The sequence below is a fragment of the Balearica regulorum genome, chromosome 4 (assembly GCF_011004875.1).
Source record: "Balearica regulorum gibbericeps isolate bBalReg1 chromosome 4, bBalReg1.pri, whole genome shotgun sequence".
Classification (NCBI taxonomy): Eukaryota; Metazoa; Chordata; class Aves; order Gruiformes; family Gruidae; genus Balearica; species Balearica regulorum.
The window spans coordinates 41,969,239-41,991,618 of record NC_046187.1 but is presented as its reverse complement, the minus strand read 5'-3'; the positions used below and the strand labels follow the sequence as shown (position 1 = coordinate 41,991,618).

At 50.7% G+C, this 22,380-nt stretch overlaps 1 long non-coding RNA gene across 1 annotated transcript; it reads left to right on the top strand.

Moving 5' to 3' along the window:
• Positions 1 to 15,468: 15,468 nt before the first annotated feature.
• LOC142601740 (uncharacterized) lies at positions 15,469 to 21,944 on the top strand. The gene is made up of 2 exons (XR_012835325.1): positions 15,469 to 16,348; positions 21,015 to 21,944. It is a non-coding gene; the product is annotated as an uncharacterized LOC142601740 (long non-coding RNA).
• Positions 21,945 to 22,380: the final 436 nt, after the last annotated feature.

Below are 22,380 nucleotides of genomic sequence, written 5' to 3'. Positions count from 1 at the left end.
TAAAAAGCTAAATACGCATGCAAGCCTATAGCAGTTTTCTAAAACTGGCCTAAAAGACAATGAAATGTCTTGCCAGAAATACAGGAGGCGGAAGAGATTAGAAATAATAATAATATTAGCTTCCCCCCCAATCAAGCTTCACCTCCCCAGATTTGCTGGGAGCCCTGCCCGAAGGAGGACCCCGGCAGCTGGGGGGGGGTGCAGAGGTCCGGGGACACCCGGGGGTCGGGCAGCGACGCGGGGGGAACCAGGGCGGGCTGGCCGGGCGAGCCGAGGCGCACGGCCTGGCCTTGACTCCCTCTCTCCCAAATCTGGTTTTCATAGAGCCGCGCAGTAATTACCTAAAGCCATAACTGTCTCCGAAATTATTCATTAAAGTCATTCTCGGGAATCTCGCGGCGCTAGCTCTTACATTTATGGCCTTTTGCGCCATCCGAGCATGACATCGCCTCTCGCCCTGCTTCCTCGGCGGCTGTGTGTTTAACATTGCGGAGGGGAAGGGGAGAAGGGGAGTATTGCTCTCTCTTGCCTTCCCTTCGTGTTTTGTTTGCCGGGGATTCAGGTCGCGTTCCCCCTTTTGGCGAAGGAGCGCGATGCAACCCGGCAGACACCTTGGAACGAGGAGGGTATTTTGGGGAGTTGCAGTGTTGTGCGGAAGATCATGTCTGTGCCTGTGGTGCTGTCAGCGGTGACAGATCCCAGATGCAGTCGCTACTGTATGGCAGATTGAGTTTCTCAGCAGAAAACTCTCTCCCTCCCTCCCAAACGTCTTCAAAAACCTTCTCCAGATACTGCGGGTCACTTCGGCTCAAACGGGGAGAGAAAGGGGGAAAAAATAAAAAAAGCTTTCCCTCTCCCCCTCCCTCTCTCTTCCTCCCGCCGGATCTCTCGGGGGTGGGCCATGACCGGGCCCTTCCCCACCCGGGGGCCCAGGCCTCCCCTCTCGCCCCCGGCCCGCTGCGAGCACGCCGCCGACCACGGGACCCTCCTCCAGGTAAGCGGGGGGCGGCGGCGGCGAGCGGGGCCGGCGACCGAACCTGGGGTGGTCCCCGGAGCCCGTTCCCCCTCCCCCGGTCGGGTGTCGCTGCCTGGCGGGGGCGACCGAAGGGGGGGTGGTGCGTGTGTTTGCCTAGAGTTGGGCGGCGAGGGGGGGTCTCCCTGCCCCAGGCAAGACGGGGAGGGGGTCGCGGCACGGGGTGGGACCCCGCCACCCTGCCCCCTCGGGCTCGGGCTCGGGCTCCCGGGAGCGGGGGTGAATTCGGAGGCTTTAAAGGGAGACCGGGCGGAGGAGAGGAAGGGCTGCCGGCGGGTGCTGGACGCAGACCCCACCGGGCCGCCGGGAGCGGGCAGGACGGGCCGGCTGCAGACCAGGGTGCACCGCTTCCATCTCCAGCACCGGCCGTCCTGGGAAGCGGCGGAGGTAGGGAGACCCCCCCCCCCCCGCCTCTCGTCTCTCGCCCCCCCCCCCCGCCCCTTCGTTTTTCCTCACCGTTGCAAGAAGCGCGGGGTTTAACAGCGCCAGGGAACTCAGCCCCCTCTTGGAAACACACAGCGTGTATCATCCTCCCCCGCCTTTCCCCACCACCCTGGAAAATATTTGCGCCCCCGAGTGCCGAAATCAAAGCCAAGGGGCTGGGGCGTCTCCATCCTGGAGCCCTTCTGCCCCCTCGGCGCAGAGTTGGGTGATGCTTAAGGGTTTGTTGCGGGCTGTGCTGTGGTGTCCTCTCCTCCCCACCTCGGAGGAGCAACGCAACATGTAATCTCTCTGGCATCAGCGAGGTCTCCCGCCGGCGGATGACCCCCACGGCCGCGGGGGAGGCCTGCTGCTCCCAACGACGAGCGATGTGGCGTGACAGCCCTGGGGTCGGGGGTGACCCCCATGCAAGAGCGCCCCAGACCTCATCCCCCGTCACTTTCCTCTGGATGGAAACAACCTGATTTTGCTCATGTCTGTTGGTAAACGATCCCTACGAACCTGCTCTCTCGGTCTTTCCTTCCCCAGATGAATTGAAAGGCTTTAATTCAACCGCTCACCCAGCCCCCTCCCCTCTCTCTTTTTCTCTCCTGTTTTTTTAAAAAAAAAAAAAAAAAAAGGCTCTTGCCTTTAGCAGAAGTATAATTGTGACCCTGCCTGATCCACAGAGCCTCCTGTTGGGAGCAGTTAGCTGTGGTTGCATTAGGCCAAAGGACCTCCCAAGTGGCGGTGGCCTGGGTGTCATAGGAAGGGACTCTGCACATTGTCCATTCTTTCTCATCAAAGTCCCAGGCATCGTGGAGCCAACAGTTTGGTGGAGCAGGAAAATAGTAAACAAGCCTACCCCTCTCCCTGCCTAACCCAGCAGCCCCGCAATCTTCCTAGGACGCAGAAAAGGGAACAAACTTTTTCGTAACTTTAGTTCTACGGTGTGATTTACATTTCCGGCTGCTCTGTCAGAGGGGCAGTAATTTACAGCCTGATAAAAAACACTTTTACAACACCAGAACATGTTCAAGTGGTATCTTACTATGCAAAAAGATTTTAAAAGAGGATACACGCGGGGGGAAAAAAAAAAAAAAGGCAGCTTATTTCTCTGCCTTTTTCTACCATGGCTTTCTGAAGAGACAAATGGGTTGAAATTGCAGAGTAGGCAAAAGAAGGAGGGAAAAAAAAAGTAGATGCACACTTGAGAAAATGGGGATGAAATCAGTCCTAGGCTTTTGTTTATATGGTGTATATTATATGTCCATGTTTCTCCTATTTCTCCGAAACTTTCGCTTAATGGATGCTTCTATTTTCATGCTCCCAGGCCAAATCCTGCTTGTCTTGCCCCAGGGAATGCTCTCATTTGGGCATGGATCTATTGTGTTTAAACAATTTCTTTTCTTCAATAACACATTTCTTCTCCGGAATCTACAATCGAGTAGGTCTGGTAGCGTTTATGAAAGGGGAAGAATCTTTATTCAGTTCTATTTTCTCTAATCTGATATGGAAAGCTTTTCCAAGTACCGGGATAATAGCGTTACCCCTTCTTGAGGAGCATCTAGTTTGTTCCAGCCAAGCTCCTCCACCGGGGCAGGGCAGGGCGGCTCTGGAATCTAATGTACAACGTCCCTATCCTGGTAGAGACAATAAAGTTTAGTAAATTACAAATATGTGAATTTGGCAAACAGTTAAGTATTAAAATGATCAAACGATTAAAAAAAGAAGAAGAAGAAGAAGAATAAATGACATGTAGCAGTTGCCGTTTTCATGGCTTTGGTAATTATTTACACCTGAATCATAGTTTACTCCAGCCATGGTTTCAAAAGTAAACCTTTAAAGAATTTAATTATTTCCAGTTTTCGGCAATAGAGATGAGAGAAAAAAAAAAAAAAGTGTAGGCTAGTGAGGAAATGCTGTCTCCCGAGCACTTATAAAAGGCTTTACGTGCGTTTCCATCCCGAAGATACAAGCAGCCCCTCCGCCTGTCCGTGTCCCTGTCCGTTCCCCCCCCCTCCGCCCCAGACACACATGGGCGCGCACTGTCATCTGTGGGGGCATTTACGGCCTGATGAGAGAGTGCTGAGGAGGCTCACATGGGAGGATCCGGCTATGTGTGTGTGTGTGTATATACATACATATATATATGACTCTGTGTGCGTGCAGTCGAGACACAATATTGAAGCATGTGTGGATGGACTCCCCTGGTCCTTCCTTCAGCTCTATAATAGCTCTGTTATTTTTACTAAACGATCAGGATGGCTCTACGTGACCCCTCGTCATTTAAAACCGTTTTCTATCATTGCACGTGTGCCGGGGTGGGGTGGGGTGGGGAGGAATCGACAAGTCATTGAGAATAACCGGGAAAGCCTGTGATGTATAGCACGTTTTATCTTTATTTAGGCAACATGTCGTTCGCAGGATGGCCTGGGTTTCCATGCGTGGTAGGGGCATGAAGCACGTCCATCCTCCGGGAGAGGTAGACGGACTCGGGGAGCTCCGGCGGCTGGAGGGACGCAGGGCGAGGTGCAGGGGCAGAGCCCCTCGTTCCCCTTCTGCCATTTTCTGCGTGTGAAATTTAGTGCTTTCGGGGGAGGGAGGGGGAAGGAAAAGAAAAAAAGAAAAAAAAAAGAAAAAAGCAAAAAAGCTGTTTGCCGCTGCCGGAGCTCTGCGGCCGCACTTGGCAGGGGCGTGTGCCGTGGGCGCAGGGCAGCACCCCAGGGGCTGGGACCCCCGTCCCCGCCGGACCTCACCTTGCCGTGAGCACTGCAGTGAACTGCAAGTCCTTTCAATATTTCATTGCTCCTTCTCCTTAAATATCCCCCAGCCCCCGCGTTGGGGCTACCTTGGCATCCTTCCCGCGGCCGCGCATCATCCTCGAGTGCGCTGTATCCTGGGGCCGGGCCGGGATTTAAAGGGCTCTGAAGCAGGCAGGTCGCCTTGAGGAAACCGGCTCGGGCTTGACTCCGGGGTGGGAGTCCCGAGGGGAGCTAGGGAGGAGAGCCAAGCCGTGATTTGGTTTGTGAGAGCAGCCTTCCACCAGGCAAGGGGGTGTGTCGGCCCCTTCCCGCGGGGCGCAGGGGGGCGCCGGGCTCCGCCCTGGCGGGAGCTCCGCGGGCGGCCCACGCATCCCCCGGCGGGGCAAGGCGATGGCCGGGGAGCCCGGGACCGCCCGCCTCGGACCCCCTTTTCTCTGCCCAGCCGGTGCCTGGCGCGGCGGGCGTCTGCACTCGCCAGCCGGGGAGGGGGGTGCCGAAGAAAAGAAAGGAAAAAAATATCCCCAGAACGCATTTTTAAACTATCTGGAGCTTCCCTAAAACAATCAGCAACCGAAAATCACTAGACCTGTGAGGGTTTTATACCCTGCTCTATGACCCGGAATAACACACCGCTGGTGCGTTAGGCGCTAGCTATAGGAGCATTTGGACATAGGCATACATGTGAGGGCATGGATAAGAGAGCTCTGCATCCCCTTGGGTTAGGGGCTCAGTACTCAGGTTTTGTGGTCGCTGGGTCCCACTCTGTAAATCATCTGTTAGAAATGATGTTCCTTGCCGGACAAAGAGCCTGGAGTTTGTTTGCTTGTTTGTTTGTTTCCCCCCGTCTTGGTTGAGGGCAGGGACTAACATGCTGTAACTCATTTTCTAGAGGTAAATCACCTCAAGCATGTGCTTAATCATACTTTGTATTTTTGATGGCCGATCATCGTAGTAGATGTCAATACTCATATTTATTACGTCATTTGTAATGCCATTACTCGCGCGTCTTATTTTTGAAACTTTCAGCCCTAAGAAGACATACACTAACCTAAGATTAAAAGAGTACAGCTTATTAAAGACGGGCAGTGATAGTTCCCGCTGCAGCGTCTCATTAGAAGTGACAAGAAAATAGAGACTGAAACGTGATAAGGTCATATAATACATTCTGACCGAGTCTAAGCTTCTAAGCTGTATAAGCATAGAAGGTGTTTAAAACTTTGACATTTCTCTGTTAATTATTTTGCACACATATGGTTTAAAATAGACAAAGTGATCATTTTATTTAATCATATATATATATATGCCCCTGAAGAGAGCCCTGACACCTGTTGTAAGCTCCAAAACAGGACATCACACTGTAAATGCTAAAATGAAGACAAAATAGCTACAGGAAAACTTTACTAAGTAAACGCCCTACGAAAATATCCTCGAGATTTCATTAATCTTCCGCTCGGACGAAAAACGTGTCGGATTCGCCCCGTGTTTCCCAAACCGGACACCTTGGAGTAGAGCTCCGGCAATTTTTTTCATCATTTTCTTAAATTCAGTGGAGATAGTTTACTGAATTTGCTTGGCTTTGTTTTTACGTCCTGAGTAGAGGAACGAAGACGCTGGTAAAATTAAAAGGGGCTTGCACGGAGAGCCAGGGAAAAAAAAAAAAAAAAAAATCTCTTTCGCCGAAGCAAAGACTATTTGGGGGCTCTCTCCCCGGGTTATCTGCATCCAGCCCGGGAAGTGCCTGTCTGCTGCTCAGCGGGGCTGCCCCGAGAGCCCGGAGCGAACCCGCCTGGCCGGTGTCCGGGGAGCCCCCCACATCTCCTGAGCGCAGGACGGACTACCCCCCCCCCCCGAAACACCCCCCCCCCCCCCCCAGTCACCAGCCGGCAGCGCGTAAGGGAGGGGGGCTGAAGCAGCCGTAATTGTTTTCCCCGCAGATGTTGTCCTGGTATTTAAAGGACTAAATCCCAACTTCCAGGCACACAGCTGGGTATGTTGTATCCTATCAATTCATAACAAGGAGGCATTCTGGAAAGACCGTAAGGATATTTATTTTAAAATGTGTGCTGAAAAGATATATGCCGGTGGAGGGGGGAACAGGGTTGGGGCGTCTCGAGTTTTGTTTCTAAGCCAAAATGGCACAGTTCGAGTTGTGAACAAATGGTTTCCAGAGAATAGTTCTTCTCTCTTTCTTCCTACAAAAAAAAAAAAAAAAAAAAAAAAAAAAAGTTTGTTTGAAGTTCCCGGAGTTTAAATGTTAAATAATATTAATACCAAAAAGAATACTTCGGGGCTTCTTGTTTAATTTTGAAGGGCTGGCATGTGTGTTTTTTTTCTTCTCTTCCTTCTTTCCTCTTTGTTTCTTCCTTTCTTCCTTTCTTAATTTCTTCCTTTCTTCCTTCCTTTCCTCCTTCCTTTCCTTCTCTTTCTCCTTCCTTCCTTCCCTCCCTCCCTCCTTCTCTCCCTCTCTCCCTCCTTCTTTCTCATCTCTCTTTCTTGCCCCCTTTTTGCTGCCTCTCTCTGTCCCTTTTTTTCTTGTTTTTGGAAACTCCTTCTTCCAAACGGACTGTGATCGGGATATTGTTGTTGCGCGTAAAAGAAATAAATAACCCCATAAATAAAGCAGGCTCCTGTTATGACAAGTTCCAAGCCAGAGAAACATTTTACGAGTTAAAAAAAGCCCTTGAGGAAAAAAGAAAAAAAAAAAGTGAAAGGGTTTAATAACAGAAACGCTGTCAGTTGCGGAGGTGTGGGGCAGGGCGCACCTCTCCCCCAGCCCCACCGCGGCGGAGCAGCCGGTGCCCCGGGCACCCCGTGGGACGGGGTGGGCGCCGCTGCCGGGAAGGAGGGCTTGCGGGGTCAGCCCGCAGCGTTTATCACCGGCAAATCCTCTGCAGAGCCTGCAGCACCGGGAACGGGCAGCCCGGCAGGGCGCTGCTCTTCCCTCCCCGCCGCTTTTCTTTCTTTCATCGCTGCCAGCGTGTTAGAACTATTGCGAAAATAGCGAGGGATCACGTCAGCTTTCTGTGAGGGCTGGCCGCTTCCCGGCCACCTTGAACCGGGAGTTGTGCCGCCTCCGGGGGATGCGGTGGCGGCTCCTGCCCGCCCGCCCCGTCGCTGCTGCCTGGGGCGGGCACGGCGGGGGCCTGCGGCCCGTCTCTGCCGGGCGCCCTCGTTACCCCGGGCCAGCGTCTCTAATCGTGCGGCCAGCGTGCAAACACCACCATCCCGCTGTCTCTGGGTGGATTTTTCTCCAGAAACGGAGAGAGAAAAAAAAAAATATATATATATATATTGGGGGGGAATTGTGGAGAGTCAACGTTTGAAGACGGATTGTTCCTCTGCAGATCCTGGGAGGGCTTCAACTCCCAGCCAGGAGCGGACCGGCGCTGCCTCCCTGGGGACGGCCGGAGGGGAGGCCCAGCCGCCCCGCCGGGGAGTCCCGCTGGCAGCGGTGCCCCCCCCCCCCCGCCCCCCCGCCCCGGCCGGCGGGAGCCGCCCGCTCCCCTAATCGCTTGCATCTGCCTTCGCCCCGAGCAGCCCCGCTCCGAGCCGCGGCAAATACCGTAACAACTCGCGTGTCGTAAATTACAGAGACCTCACCCTGGCAGGGAGATGCCGGGGAGGCATCCGGTTTGTCTGCGGCTCTGGAAGGCACGGGAGAACCCGGGCTTGCTGCTTCCCTGATTTCCCTTCCCCCTGTCTCCCCCTCAGCCTCCTCCTCCACGGAGGGTGATATCGCAATGACTCACTGACACGTTTTGATGGAAGGGAGCCTTTTTGTCTTCCTTCCCCCCCCCCCCCCCTTTTTTTTTTCTTTTTAAGCTGTTAACTCCCGTTTATGATCGAAATGTTACTCTGTGCGTTTTATTTCGTTCTGGCTGCCATTGGTTGGCCTGGGTTTAATCAGAGAGAAAAAATGCTAGCCACAAATGTAGCTATTGTTTGGCTGGAGGGACGAGGACCGCAGGAGGAAAACAGAGAGGACGGGAGACCGTGGGTGACAGTGGCGGTGGGACCAGCCACCCTTCTTCCAGAGCCCTGGTCCTGCGCTCAGCCCTTGCCAAAACAGAACTCCCTCTTTCCCCAACCTGCCTGCAGCAAGGGAGCCGGGGGCATGTTATCTCAGGAACATAATGCTAATAAATGTGCTCATATGTTGGACATTCCCCTTGCCTGTTTTATAGGGTTTCGCTGGTGGTGCTTAATGGGCTGGGTCACCGGGATTGATGCTAGCGAGGTTATTAGATTAAGTAACCTAATGAATCGTATGGCCATTATCGGGCTTTGAAAGAAGGTAGTTTTCCCCGTAACCTGGTCTTCTGCCTCTTAACACGGGCAGTGATTTTTAACTGTCCCTCAATCACAGGTCGGAGGGGGCTTTTTTTTTTTTTTTCCCCTTATTTGTGTAAAACCTCTCTCTGATGCTCAGAAATGGATTTATTCACAGGAGGAGCCTGTCTTTTTATCTCGAGGTTCCTCGGAACCGCTGGGCGAGCCAGACACCGCAGCCACTCCTGCCCTACCCGGCTGATGGGAGCGCAGCGGCCGGCGGAGGAGCCGGCGCCGGTGCCTTTCCCCGCCGCTGGCTACGGGCACCGCTCGGGGCGTAGCTCTGTCGGTACTCGAGGAGGATTTTTATTTGTATTTTTTTTCCCAGCGGAAGGATTTTCTCTTTGTGCTTTTTGCGCAAGCCAGGTAAGCGATGCATTGCTCGGTTCCCTCTCCAGAGGCTCGCCCCGCACCGCTCCTCCCCGGGGAACCCTTGGATCCTCCTTCCTGGCTTCTCCACCCCGCGCTCCGGTACCGCTACTGGGCCCCGACACAACTCGATCCGGGGGGCGGCTCTGGCTGGGCGAGGAGGGCGGGCAGGGGCAGACCGGCTGCACCGGAGCCTGCGGCAGCGCAGGCGGGGCGAGCAGCCTGCGGTTTGCCCGCTCTCCCCGGGGCCACCGTGCTCGGGGGGAGTGCAGGTTGACCGGAGCGAGCTCGTGCGCCATCCACCGTCTTTTCCGGCGGGGAGAAACCAAACCTTCTCTTTTTTTTTTTTTTTTTTTTTTTTTTTTTTTTTTTTTTGGCACCGGAGTTTAAGATTATGCCGAGGAAGATTTTTTTTTTTTTTCCCCCAAACCTCATTGTTTGCCCCCTCCCCGGGAGAAGGGAGCGTCTGAATGTGGACACAGGTTACAGATAGTAATGGTCCCTCTAGGAGGCCTTGCCAGCTGTGTGAATCTCTGCTAAAATTAGAACAAGTCTTAACGGCTGATTAAATTCGATCAGATCTGAAATATTTGTCCCATGTTTATTTTTCGGACCGTTCACACTTAAAAAAAAAAATTAAAACCCAACAAAAACATACAGGAAAAAAAAAGAAAACCGGCAAGAGGGTGTTGGCAGAAGAGGAGAAGAGACCTCGGGGTTTTGGCCGGGAGCCTCCAGGAGCACGGCGGTGCCTGCGCCCCTCAGCCGGCTGCGGGGCTAGTAGGGGCTCCCCGGGAAGGACACGGGGGGTGTGAGGCCGCGGCGGCTGGAGGCAGAGCAAGACCCAGCCTCTGCACCCGGAGCAAAAAAGAGGCCAGGGCCCCACCGAGCGGCATCTCCCGCGCCCGGCGACGTGGCGCTGGCAGGGTCATGCGGGCGAGCGGGCTGGTGGCAAAACGCGATGCCATGTTTTCCGGCTATAAAAGCTCACGGTCAAACAGCGAGAGGCACCGCACCTGCCGGGCTGCTTAACCCATGGCTGCTGGGAAGGGGCTGCTCGTTCGGGGTCCCGGCGGCGGGAGCAGCTCAAGGTGTCCGCCTGCAGAGGGGAGGAAAGCTCCAGCCCGCCTGACTTGGAAAGCCTCCACTTTCCCACTGCTTTTTTCAATCCCCAATACTTTTCACACCCTGTTAGGAGTTAATACTGCCGAAACCGCTAAATGCTTCCATGCCTGAAGGTAGATCCCGCCGGGGGCTGCGCCTGCCGGCCCCCAGCCCCCAGGGCAGGCCGGGCGGCAGCGGCGGGGAGCGCCGCCAGCCCCGCGGAAAGGGCTCGTTTCCCTGGTGGAAATTCCTCGGATGCTTCGTGCTTAGGCTAACACATCGGGCCTGCTTTCTTTGCAGGGGCTTCGAAGGGCAGGGGAGGGGAAAGATTCCCGGGATACCTTTTCGGGAAGAGCTGGGGGATACTGCCAGAGCCGCTCCAGCTCCCTGGGTAATGTTTCAGATGCCAGTCCGTCGGCGTGGAGAGCCGGCTCGGGGTCAGCTATGTGCTCCGGGCTCTGCAGCCAGCACCGCCGGGCGGCAGGCAAAGGTCCCGGGGGAGGAGGAGAGCAAAAGCAGGCTAGATATTGCCTGTAGCCGGCGTATTTTTAATTTTTTTTTTTGTTTGTTTTGGGGGGGGGTGGGGTGGGTGTTTATCGCATCTATGGTTGAGTCTCGCACCTTTCAGCCGCCTCCCGCCGCGGTCGCCGGCAGCCGGTACCGCTCCGCCCCGGCCCCGCCCCGCCCCGGCCCGGCGGCCGGTGTCCAGTCCCGGCAAGCAGCCGCTCCGGCAGAGCAAAAATGCAGAAATGCAGCCAGGCCGGGATCTGTCCTCGCCTTTGATGTGTCCCCAGCCTCACCACTCACTCCGCAACGCCAAGGGCAGGGAGGGGACCGCTCTTTCCCGAAGCCCACAGGGACGGTGCGATAAGAACCCACGCCGCAGGAAAGACCCGATCGGGGGGAGCATTTCTCGTCCTTTTTTCCCACTGAAGGAATCCCCGGGACATTCCAGATGACATTTCTTGCCACTTCTTTCCAAACTTGCAAACACTGTCCCCAGCAAAACCGATCGACGGGAGGGGTCTCCCCACCTCGCAGCAAGAGCCCTCGTCTCCGAGAAGCACAAAATTCACCCAGAAGGCCTGATCCTGCAATGTCTGACGGGCAGGCCAGCTGTGCCCAGCCTTTGAGGCAGTGGGACTTGCAGGTTGGCATTCAGAGCTTCAAGGGTTTTATTCGGCGGGTTTGGCCCCCAAAACCGGGGCTTGTCTTTGGCGCAAAGCGAGCGCATCTCTGGAGCCCAGCTCTGCCGTGCTCCCCTCCAGCACTCCCCGCCCCGGCAGGTACACACAGGGGTGCTTCTCTCCTTGCACCCTTCAGCTCACCAGCAGTCCTTCTCTTGCTCCGGGGAAGGCCGAAACACCAGGTCGGTGGGCATTAAGTGTGCGTCATGCACCTTTAGGTACTCCATCCCCCGCCTGCCTGTGAGCGCTCTTAGCGTTGTAAACGTGGCAGCATCCCTCAGCTCCGCGTTTGCTCGCCGTTCAAAACCTTTTAAAACGTTGTAGCAGGGAAGGGAAATCCGTCAGTAATACGCACTTGGCGGGACACTCTGTTGCCCTCATTTGGCTTTTCCCATCGCCGCCTGGAAATACACCGCAGGCCGGCTGCGGTGTGTGCCGTACGGGGAGAAACAGCGGGTGCGCTGCCAGGACGGCTCCCGAGGATCAGGCTGCCGAGAGCTCCGAGACAGGCTGGTTCCCAGGAGGCGGACGCAGAGATTTCCCCGTCTGCCTGTCCCTGCCCGAGGCACACACAGCCCCCCTCGGGCAGGCCCAGGTTGGCTGCAGCCTCTCCCTGCCGTTCCTGGGAACCGGCCCGGCGGCGCTGCCCCGGCCGGGTCCCGCCTCAGCAGGGTTACATCCCGCGGGCTGTGCTCGCAAAGTGACACGGGGACCTCTGTGTATGACAGGGGAAGGGGACACTTCGTGTCCGGGCACGAACAAAGAGACTTACCGGCATTTATAGCTTCCCATTGAGTTTGCAAGCCCTCACGTTACTTTTCCCCGGCCGGACCATCCGAACAGACAGAAAAGGAGGGCCTCTCCCCTCCCCACCCACCCAGTGGAAGAAACCACCACAGCAGAGACAACGACCTGGTTCATACCCCTTCTGCAGCCCGAGAACACCGATCCCACGGGGCTCAGCCCGCCGCTCCTCGCTTTCCTTGGGGGGACGGGCGGCGGGCACCCCCCGGCGGCAGGCGCACCGCGGGGACCCTCCTCACCGCCCGCTGGTCTCCAGCCTCCGGCTCCTCCCCACGCCTACCCAGCCCCCTGCAGCGGTTGCCGATCCGGATGCCCGTACGGAGAGGGCCACCTCCTCCCTCACCCTCCCCAGGCCTCAGCAGGACCCTGAACCCTGTGCAAAGTGAGGGACCTGCGGTGGTGGTGCTACACAAACCAGGAAGATGCCCCCCGCTGCTCAGGTGTAACTATGGAGGGTCTCCTCTCTCACCCTGCTGCAGGCCAGAGCCCTGAGGGTAGGGCTCATTTCAGCTTGGTGATATACTTTATTCAAATAGCTTATAGACTCACAAGTCGAGAGCTAAGAATATCTTCAGGGAAAGGAAGCTCTCGTCAGACGCCAGGTGAGGGTGAGGAGATAGGGACCCGCGCACCAGAGGGCCCTTACTAACAGGTGTGACCCGCGGAGAGCTGTCTCCGCGTAATATCCGCAGCCGCAAACTCTCCGCCTTCCGCGGGGCAGGTAGCGGGTGGCACCAGCGAGCTGCAGCCGTCCACGTGCCCCAGTTTGGCAGTTCCCCCCCCCGCACCGCCGGCAGCACCGCCGTGCCACCCCCGCGTCCTGCCGCCGGGCACCTTCCCTTCCCCTTCCCTCTCCGCAAAACACGCAGAGAGAGAAAAATACCTAACCCGTGGCGTGGACGAAGGTGTTTTAAGGTGGTTTTGGGTTTTTGTTGTTGTGGTTGGTTTTTTTTTTTGGGGGGGGGGGCGGTATTTGTTTGTTTGTTTTTGGTTTGGCGTGCTGCCGCCCGTACCGCAGAGGTGCAGGCGGAGCGGGAACCCCTCTTTCCAGGGGATGCTGCTGGGGTTTAAAGCCTAATATCGCTCCCTCCCCACAGGTTTGAGAGCAACAGCGGTGGGAGCAAACACCGCCCTCCCCCACCCCCCGCCCCAGGTGCTTCCGTGGGCAGCGGAGCGGCGCGGCTGCTCCCGCGTGTGCGCGGCGGGTCTGCGTGGGCTCAGCGCGGCGGGAGGCGGCACCAAGCCTGGCCGGGGAGCCCCAGCCCGGGCTGGACTCGGCAAAGCATGTAGGTGCGTGCCTGTGAGCGCGTCTGCTTAAATATCTGTACATGTGGGTCTATCGATACATGCACATGTACGAGTAATAGGTGTTAAATTAATACAATCGAATATATATTATATTATTTTAGTTACCTTATTAAATAATAGTGAGTTACTCCCGCTGTTTCCCTTTGTTTCATGCGTCTGAAGATCTGCAAGAAATGCAAACTGGCGAATATGTAAACATACATTTTACATATTAAATATATACAAGCATATACGAATATATTATCTTATATATCTGTAAACACGTATCAACGTGTATGCGTAAACGCCCATGTGAATTTTACTGCAAAGCTCCGGTTTGAGGACATGGTAGGATGGGACATGTGATGTGATGCGATGTGGTACAGTGTCCCTTCGGATGTGAAGCTCGCGGCGGGGTCTGCCAGGATCCCCCTCCCAGAGCTGGCAGCTGTGCTCCCCCCGACCCCCGCGATCCCCGTGGGCTCCGGCCGCCGCGGCTCCGGCCCGTGGGAAAGGGACGTGATTTCCCCGCCGCTGCTGCCCCGTGCTCGGGCGAGGTGGGGCAGGGAGGTACGAGTGCCTTGCCTGATAGCATGGTGTCATCTCCGGCTCTTCTCTGCGGAATTAAGTCTTATTTATCAGACCAGGCAAGGGGCGCCTGGAGTTACTAGCAGATCTCCCCCCCCGCCCAAGGGAAAAAAAAAAAAAAAAGAAAAAAGAAGCTAGAAGGAGAGATATCACTGTTGGCGCTAAGCAAACGGTATGAAGTCCCTTCTCGGTGCACTGCGTGGAGGCGAGGCTGGTTTTTCTTCGTGCTTCGTTTTTTCAAAGCTTTCCCAAGTGCCTCAAGACGTGAGATGCCAGCTCAAAACTGCCGTTTGCAAAATTCACGTGGCATAGTCCAGAGCTTGCAAACACCTTCTTATGAAAGAACAGGCATTTCCTCGACTTCTTGTCTTGTCTTTTTTTTTTTTCTTCTCTCCTATAACTGCAGCTACAGGATACAAAATAAATGAGTAAATGCACCCCTCCTTTAATAATCTCCTCTGAAGTCACCGTGTAACATTCCAGAATAGCGATTTCAAATCTGATTCCGTCACAGAAAGAAAGAAAGAAATAAACCCCTGCAACCAACAAGAAAACAAAAGAAAAAAAAAAAGAAAAGAAAAAATAAAAAGAAAAGAAAAAAGATTAAAGAAAATAGAAAAGAGAAAAGAAAAGAGAAGAAAAGGAAAGAAAAGAAAAGAGAAAGAAAAGAAAAGAAAAGAAAAAGAAATAAAAGAAAAGAAAGAAAAGAAAAGGAGAAAAGAAAAGAAAAAGAAAGAAAAAAGAAAAGAAGAAGAAAGAAAAGAAAAGAAAAGGAGAAAAGAAAAGAAAGAAAATAAAAGAAAAGAAAGAAAAGAAAAGGAGAAAAGAAAAGAAAAAGAAAAGAAAGAAAAGAAAAGAAGAAGAAAAGAAAAGAAAGAAAAGAAAAGAAGAAGAAAAGAGAAAAGAAAGAAAATAAAAGAAAAAGAAAAGAGAAAAGAAAGAAAATAAAAGAAAAAGAAAAGACGAGAAAAGAAAAGAAAAAGAAAAGAAAAGAGAAAGACCCCCCTCCCCCCGGTTTAGGTTATGGTTGATATTTTGCCATCGGTTTCTTGCACGAAGAGCCGAGAGCGGGCACAGAGCAAGGCAGAGGGAGCTGCCGAGCCCCCGAAGCCGGGGAGCTGCAAGCTCCCAGCCGTGGGTCGGGGGTTTAGGGAGCTCTTCCTTCCCGCGGGGGAGGTGGGGATTGCCTTTCAGGGCAGGTATGCGGCCAGGCCGGCCGCCCAGCCGGCTCCCCGCGGGGCACGGCTGCCGGCCCCTCGGCGGGGCAGCGCCCGGGGTAGGCCCGGGGCTGCGCCTCCCGGTAGAGTAGGAATTTCAGACCGTGCTTCAGTCGGGGAGGAAACAACTGCATTTGCAGCGAGGAGCACAGAAAACTCTTTCTTAGTTATTAGTGGGAAAAAAGTTGAAAGAAGAAAAAAGAAGGAAAAAAAACAAAGAAAAGAAGAAAAAAAGAAGAAAGAAGAAAGAAAAAAAAGAAAAAAGAAAAAAGAAAGAAAAAAGAAAACAACAACAACAGCAACAACAACAACAAAAAGAAAGTGAGAAAAAGGGTAAGGAAAAAAGGGGAAAAGGAAAAAAGGGGAAAAGGAAAAAAGGGGAAAAAAAAGGGGAGGGGAAAGGGAAGAAACACCTTGTGCGCTTCGAGTGCAGGAGTGGTGCTGGAACGGGGCTGGCTCCTCACCCTGGGATGGATGGTGCTAGCCATAGGCATGGCTTGGTGCACGGGGCTGGCACCGTCCCTCTTGGGGTGAGGATCCGGTCTCACGCCTTCCTATGAACCAAACCCAACATCAAAGGGCACGTGATAGGCAATGTGGAGTGCACATGGGAGGCTTGAAAAACCTTTTCTGTCAAAATGTGTTTCCTGGTGTTTTTCTGCCCTACCAGACCTAGCCCCCCAGCACCCTCACAGGACCGTGAAGAAGCAGCAGGGACCTATAGACCTGTAGAGATGGGCTGTGCATATATACAACAGGCATACAGCTTCTTAAAGTAAGACCAAGGAGCTGCTTGTTTCCTTTCTTCCTCCGTGGGATGCAGCAACTTGTGACAAGTTAATAGCCATTGTCATCCAGGGGTGTTTTTAATTATCTTTTTGGGTCTCTGCAGATTTAACTCATCTTCTGCCACTTCGCTGTACAAACTGGGCATCAATCCAACACCCACGGTCAAACTCAGCCGTCGCAATCAATATCTCACCTGCTTCGCATCTACCCTACCAGCCAATTCCTGGCTCAGCCAAACACAGCAACTGTCTCCACCTCAAGTCCAAGTGCTTGATGGATGTCCCTTTACCCTCGCTTAGGGACTGCGTGTGGCTCCCCACTGTGATCTGCCAGGGTCTGGAGGCACAGCGGGATCCAAGATGGGTTGTGATGGGAAATTGAGGAGGATTTTAAGCCTCTGGACTGGTGGGGAGTGGAGAGGACATTGGAAATGAAATTAAGACCATTTGGTTCTGCGTAAGTATTCAAGAAAACAGTCTTATAAATGTTTTAGTTAATAAATAAAGTTCTGATTTAGGAGGGAACCTGGGATTTGGAGCACATTTTAATGAAGATTTGTTTCTATAGTTTTTTTGAAAATTTTTCATTCATTCATACTATGTTATTTTGAGAGGTTATAAAAAAGAGCGGTATGTTTGTGTGCATCAATTAACACACTGCAGTATACTACAATAAATGCTACGTATTTATATGTGTACTCATGTCTCATTGCTGTAACAAATCTAGAGAAAAACTTCACATCTTTGCAGAGATTCCAAGGCACAGCGTTTAGAAAGAGTCACTGCAATACTTCATACTGTCTGCACCTAGGAAGCTCCTATTACTTAACTGGGACACAAGTCCAGCTCACAAACATACCAACACCGGGGATTAGGCAGAAATCTGGTGCTTATATGCAAACTATCTTTTTTCATATCATCATGCCTTTACTGAGTAACTCCCCTGGCACCAGGGAAGTCTCTGAGATGCCTGAAGTTCTGCTCTGCACATGCACCGGAGCCTTTTGGTCTTGACAGGGCTGAGTGCGTATCTCACACCTAATCCCATCCAGATTCACAGACAAAGCATTCCTCGTCCCTGGAGGAGCCGGCTCTGGCAGAGCACATGTAACACATGCTCGCACCAACGGGGTCTGCACAAAACATGGTGGCACCGGGGCACAGTGGGGAAATGCCATCAGTGAGACAGTGCAGTCAGCCCCATTTTGCAGAGTAGGTTGTTAGTCATGCAGGAGTTGAGCGAGCTAGCAATGTCCATCTTCTTCATCTCTCTGCTTTAGGGAATTCACAACCACATGTCCCATCACTGTGGTATATAGTTTACATTATATCAGGCGTCCAAAGGACAGGGAGAAGAAATAGTCTTCTTTCCTTTGAAGCTGCGTTAATCTGCATGGCACAATCAATGATTTGGTCCCTCTTCTCTTCTCCCTTCTTCTGTGCCAACACCAGCACAGCTTCTACCCAGCCACAAGTATACTTTTACAGAGGGTGGGAAGTAAAAGTTTAACCTTCCTATGGAAGTGAATGAGGTCTCCAGAGCGTCATTTCTATAAAAAAAAAAATAACATTTCAGTTTCTGATTGAAAAGATTTATTTTCCACCACCACAATTCAGGAAAGGACTATAAGCCATTAAGCTGGGCAACCAGGTCCCTGACAAACCTAGGTAGTGCTGAGCTGCTTGCAGGAGATTTTGTTCCCTTGGAAAAAAGGGTGGGAGTTTTTTTAAGCATCTGATATGTCAATCTGTCCTGAAGTAGTCAGTGGAGAGGCTTTGGAAAAGGTCCAAACTGGACTGCCCTGTTTAGGCTGCATAAAGTAGTGATGGACTTCTAGATAATGGGTAAGGACAGCAAGTAGCTGTGCCCGTGTAGCTGGAAAGCAGGAAACACATCTCCTCAAAGGCACCATCGCAGGATGCCACTTATGTGGGGCATCGCTGGAACGGGCTAACCGCAGCTGGAGCCCCCGGGGAGTACACACACTCTGGATGCCTATCCTTCTTGAGGACAAATACCTACAGGCTGCGTGCAGCCACCTCCTCCACCATCCACCGATGCTGCCATCCCCTCGCTGTGGCTGCTCTCCCTCCACAGATTCCTCGTTCAGAGTTCGTGTTGCCCTTAACATCTGAAAAATTGAGTCCTGGAAGTTCAGCCTGACCTCACACACGGCCTTTGTGGAGCCAGGCCAAACTCAGTACAGGTGAGGGGGCCTTTGAATGTGCATCTGCATTGCTTAATGTCAAAGAACTCAGAGGCCCAAACCCATGCACCTATTAGTCACTGAGGCTGTTTGAATAAGGAGTAGAGCACAGGGTCCAAAAAGCACAACTTTTGAGAGATCTGAACCAAGTCTTCCTTCTGTGTATGTTAGTACAGCCTGTCAAAGAAATTTATTCCCATAAATATTTTAAGAGCCCAGGGATGGTGCTGAAATAGAAAATTTAGCTCCTTATGCTGGCAGCCAAACTAACGTTTCCTAGAATTCACACAGGTGATCAGCAGGGGAGGTTTTGGGGAGGTACAATTGCTGGTGAAGAAAGGAAGTGTAAAAGTACGGTTCATGTGCCCAAGGTTTTAATCTTCCCCTACTCCAACCCCATAAAATTAACCACATAATTTGTAATCATTCGTAACAGTTGGAATTGTCTTGACTTTTGAAAGACTTTTCTCATTAGACAACCCTTTATTCCTTGTAAAGCATATTATTGATCTTAATATGCAGAAAATGCCATAGCTAGCAACTCTGAATGTCTGTGCCATTTTTGCTAAACAATGAGAACTGATGAGGTTTGGCAGGACAATAAAATACTTAACATTATAGCTTTGAGAAGGCTTTTATGTGTCTGTACTAATAGGAAAATCTTTTAACAGGAAAAATGTTTTTCTCTGCTCTACTAAAATCTCCAGTGAGGGCTGATTCTGTTTGCATTAAACCCAATGGGAGGTTCTTTACTGACTTCAAAGGCAGTTCCAAGAGGAATTCCAGTTTGGAAAATCATCACTAGAAAAAAATCTCAGCCTTTTAGTCACATGACTACTGCCATTTAAATTAGCATTTCATTACATGCCCTGACACTTCAGAAAGCATCTGTGGCTGGGACATTTGGCTTTGCCCAGAGAAGTTGCACATTACCAGCCTGAGCATGGTGGAAATGTCAACTCCTATACCATCATGTCATCTGAAGCATGTGAGATGGACCAGACACTGCTCCCAGGGGAGCTACAGGGCTATATCGCATCCTTCTAAGGGTCTACCTGGGAGACACTTTCTTTTTTTTTTTTCTAAATTTTTTTTTTTATTTTAACTGCCCCGATTTCTGTTCTCCCTATCCAAGCCTGACTCGCAGAGCTGAGCTTTGGTACCTTGGCTATTTCTCTGTCTTTACAGTATTGTGTGTAGGGTGCAGAGCTCAGGGGAAGTAGTGCAGGAGGCAGCAGGGTGTTCAAAAACCAGACCATTGCTACATAGAGCATCACAAGACCTAAATCACAGGTAACTGTGACAGGGAAAGCATATCTGGTTCAGTCCCTTGACTCACCAAGGAGTAGTAGCCAGCTGGCTAATTTGCCATATCCTGGTCCATCGTGAGCTACTTAAGGACTGTGGCAGAGCCCTGGCAAACCAGGGCCATCGTCACTTTAGGGCTGCAAGGGCATCTCCAGGCTCTCCTCCTTCCTGCAAGCCTGAGGGCTGCCTCAGGATGGTGCACACCGGCACTGAGCCTGCAGTTCTTGTGTCCTCTGACTATGTGTCTTTGCATTTCAGATGAAGGAAGAAAATTCTTTAGGCTAATTAGGCATCCTAAAAGAAGGTTGTGATGAAAAGGAAATTGTAAAGTTCATGCTTGTCTTTGTCTTTCAGTAATAAACTTACATTCATGTGAGGGTACTCTGATCCTCTGGGCACCTGGAGCACAAAGATCCTTCTTGACTGCATTTCTCTTAAGAGCTCTTAGTGCAGGGCTCTTGGACCTTTTGTTTAAACAAAAGCTGGTACCAATTCCCAAACGCCATTTTAACTATGAAGCTCATCCCCAAGTTTTCCTGAGGTGGACAATTTAATTATGAGCATCACATTATTTGTGAAGACCAGATTTGCTTTACTGTTTGCAATCTTCCCTTTACACCTGGAAGGACAGCACCTCTTATAAATGCCAGCAGGAAAAGCACAAAATGTAAGATTGGTATCCTGTAATCATATTTATTCCTGTACACAACAAGCTCAAAAGCTGGGATCTTTTAATAGCTTTTTCCATATTGGACTCTCTGTTTGGATGTGGTTTTCCTGATGTATCCTAGTAACATGTTTAGTTAATTTATATTGTGTGTATGTGTAGACGGATATACACACATCCATATGTATGCTCACACATAGTCCTCATTAAGTAAGTGTTAAAACCTCCCACAGCAGAGTTGGATTCGGAGGGCAATAGGGCTGAAAACTAGAAGTCTGTTCCCCTTGCGGAAGAGTACCGCAGAGACCGCTCCAAGGAGGCACACACAGCAGGGATCTGGAGCACCCGCGCCTCTGGTGCGAAGGTTGCTCTGATGTGTGCACCCCAGGCAGGATTAAAATCCGTATTTCTCACTGGGAGCAAAGTGCCATGCTCACAAGCCCTCCGGAGGGGGTGGTTCGTCACCCCTCCACCCTTCACTTGCGTGTGCAGAGTCCGGAGCACTTGGGCAGTCCCTTGGTAGCAGAGGGGTTGCTTGCACGTACACTGGCGGTGTGAGGACTGCATCCTTAAATTGCTAGAGTATCTCAGCTGTTGCAAGACAAACTCCAAACCCAGAAACATTTGGCAGATGATAAAGAAAGGAGTGATTCCACATATTGCACAGTAAACCAGAAATATAACCTACTTATCTGGCATTAGGAGAAGACTCTTGAAAGACTCAATCCTGGTCACCTTTGTCTTCACTAAAACAAATGAGAACTGGCTCCAGGGCAAAAATACGCCTCTTGGAAAGGCAAGAGTTATCCTTATCCTTATCCTTATCCTTATCCTTATCCTTATCCTTATCCTTATCCTTATCCTTATCCTTATCCTTATCCTTATCCTTATCCTTATCCTCATCCTTATCCTCATCCTTTTTTTTTTTTTTTTTTTTCCAGGTCCACAAGCGGGTTGAATGAGCCCTGAGCTGTGTACCTACTCCATAGCTAAGCGCTCATTTACTTCAAGGAGGATTCTGCAGCCCTAAGGACTGAGGAGTCAGTACTGGGAGCTAAGGAAACAACATGAATAATTTCCTTCATGGCTGGTTTAGAAAAAGCCAGCTGCTTTCTACAGTTGTGCCAAAACTAAGAGGAGATGGTCTGAGGTTAAGAAACACGTGGGATAATTTTCATACCAAATGTGAAAAATGAGAAATTGCTTTAACATATAGTAACTTGCCATAAAAATGTGATACGTGTTCCCTTCCAGCTTTAAAAGGAGACTTTATAAACTCTATTGTCTTTGATTTGCTGAGGCAACTTTAGATTTATTTTTTTAATTATAAGTTTGTGTGAAAACATAATGAAACCCTTGATGTTTTTATGATCTTGATTAGCAATTCATTGTGTAAATATTTGGTTATTAAAACATACACTAAATATTGCACTGTAAAATCTGTTGCAACTTATTCAATATATTTTGGAATTAATAGAAAAAAATGAGAAGATTGCAAAAATGGTATTGAGTTTTATTTTGTTTCATTTAATAAAAAACTCACTTGACTGCACAGTCCTTTGCTTAATTTTCTCACTTGTTGTGTATATATTTGAAGAAAAATGTCTGTTGCATATCATCTATCTAACACTAAAACCTGATGCTGTTATTAATAAGTTACTGAGAAAAATAAACCAGTTTTCACTTTGATTTCTATCACTCCTGGTGAGTGATTCTTCTGGAATAAACATAGCTCTAACACATGTAAACAACACAGGAAATTAATAACAAAATTCTTTGGATTTATTTCAGATGCTGCATACTTTATGTAAATATATGTGGCTTTCAATTTCAATGATTTTCCAGTAAGTAATAAACTTTGCTCATTAACCTCCTCTTAAACTAAACATTTATTACTTTATAAGTGTTATTTCAACTAAATCAAGTGGATGTTCTGGGTAAATTAATGCAACAGATCTGTTCAACCAGAGAAGCAGGATGACTTCTTTTGAATTGGGAGAACTGTGAGTTTCTACTTAAACTTCAAGGGAATGAGATGCAGTATAATATGTTGATTTTTAATGTGAAAGATGTTGATAATATCTTTTTAAAATTAATTTACTTTTCCCTCATAAGCTGGGTGGTAAAACATGGGAAAAATCCCATCAGCTGGATGAAGTCACATCTGTGTGCTCCATGAACCTTGGGTTAGTAGTTTTTCACAGAACTGGCTTGGTGTTTGGTTTGTTGGTTTTTTTCCACTACCAGCCGTGTCTAGTTGGTATTTTCCCGGAGTGATGAGTTGGGTATCTTTTCTGGAAACAGATT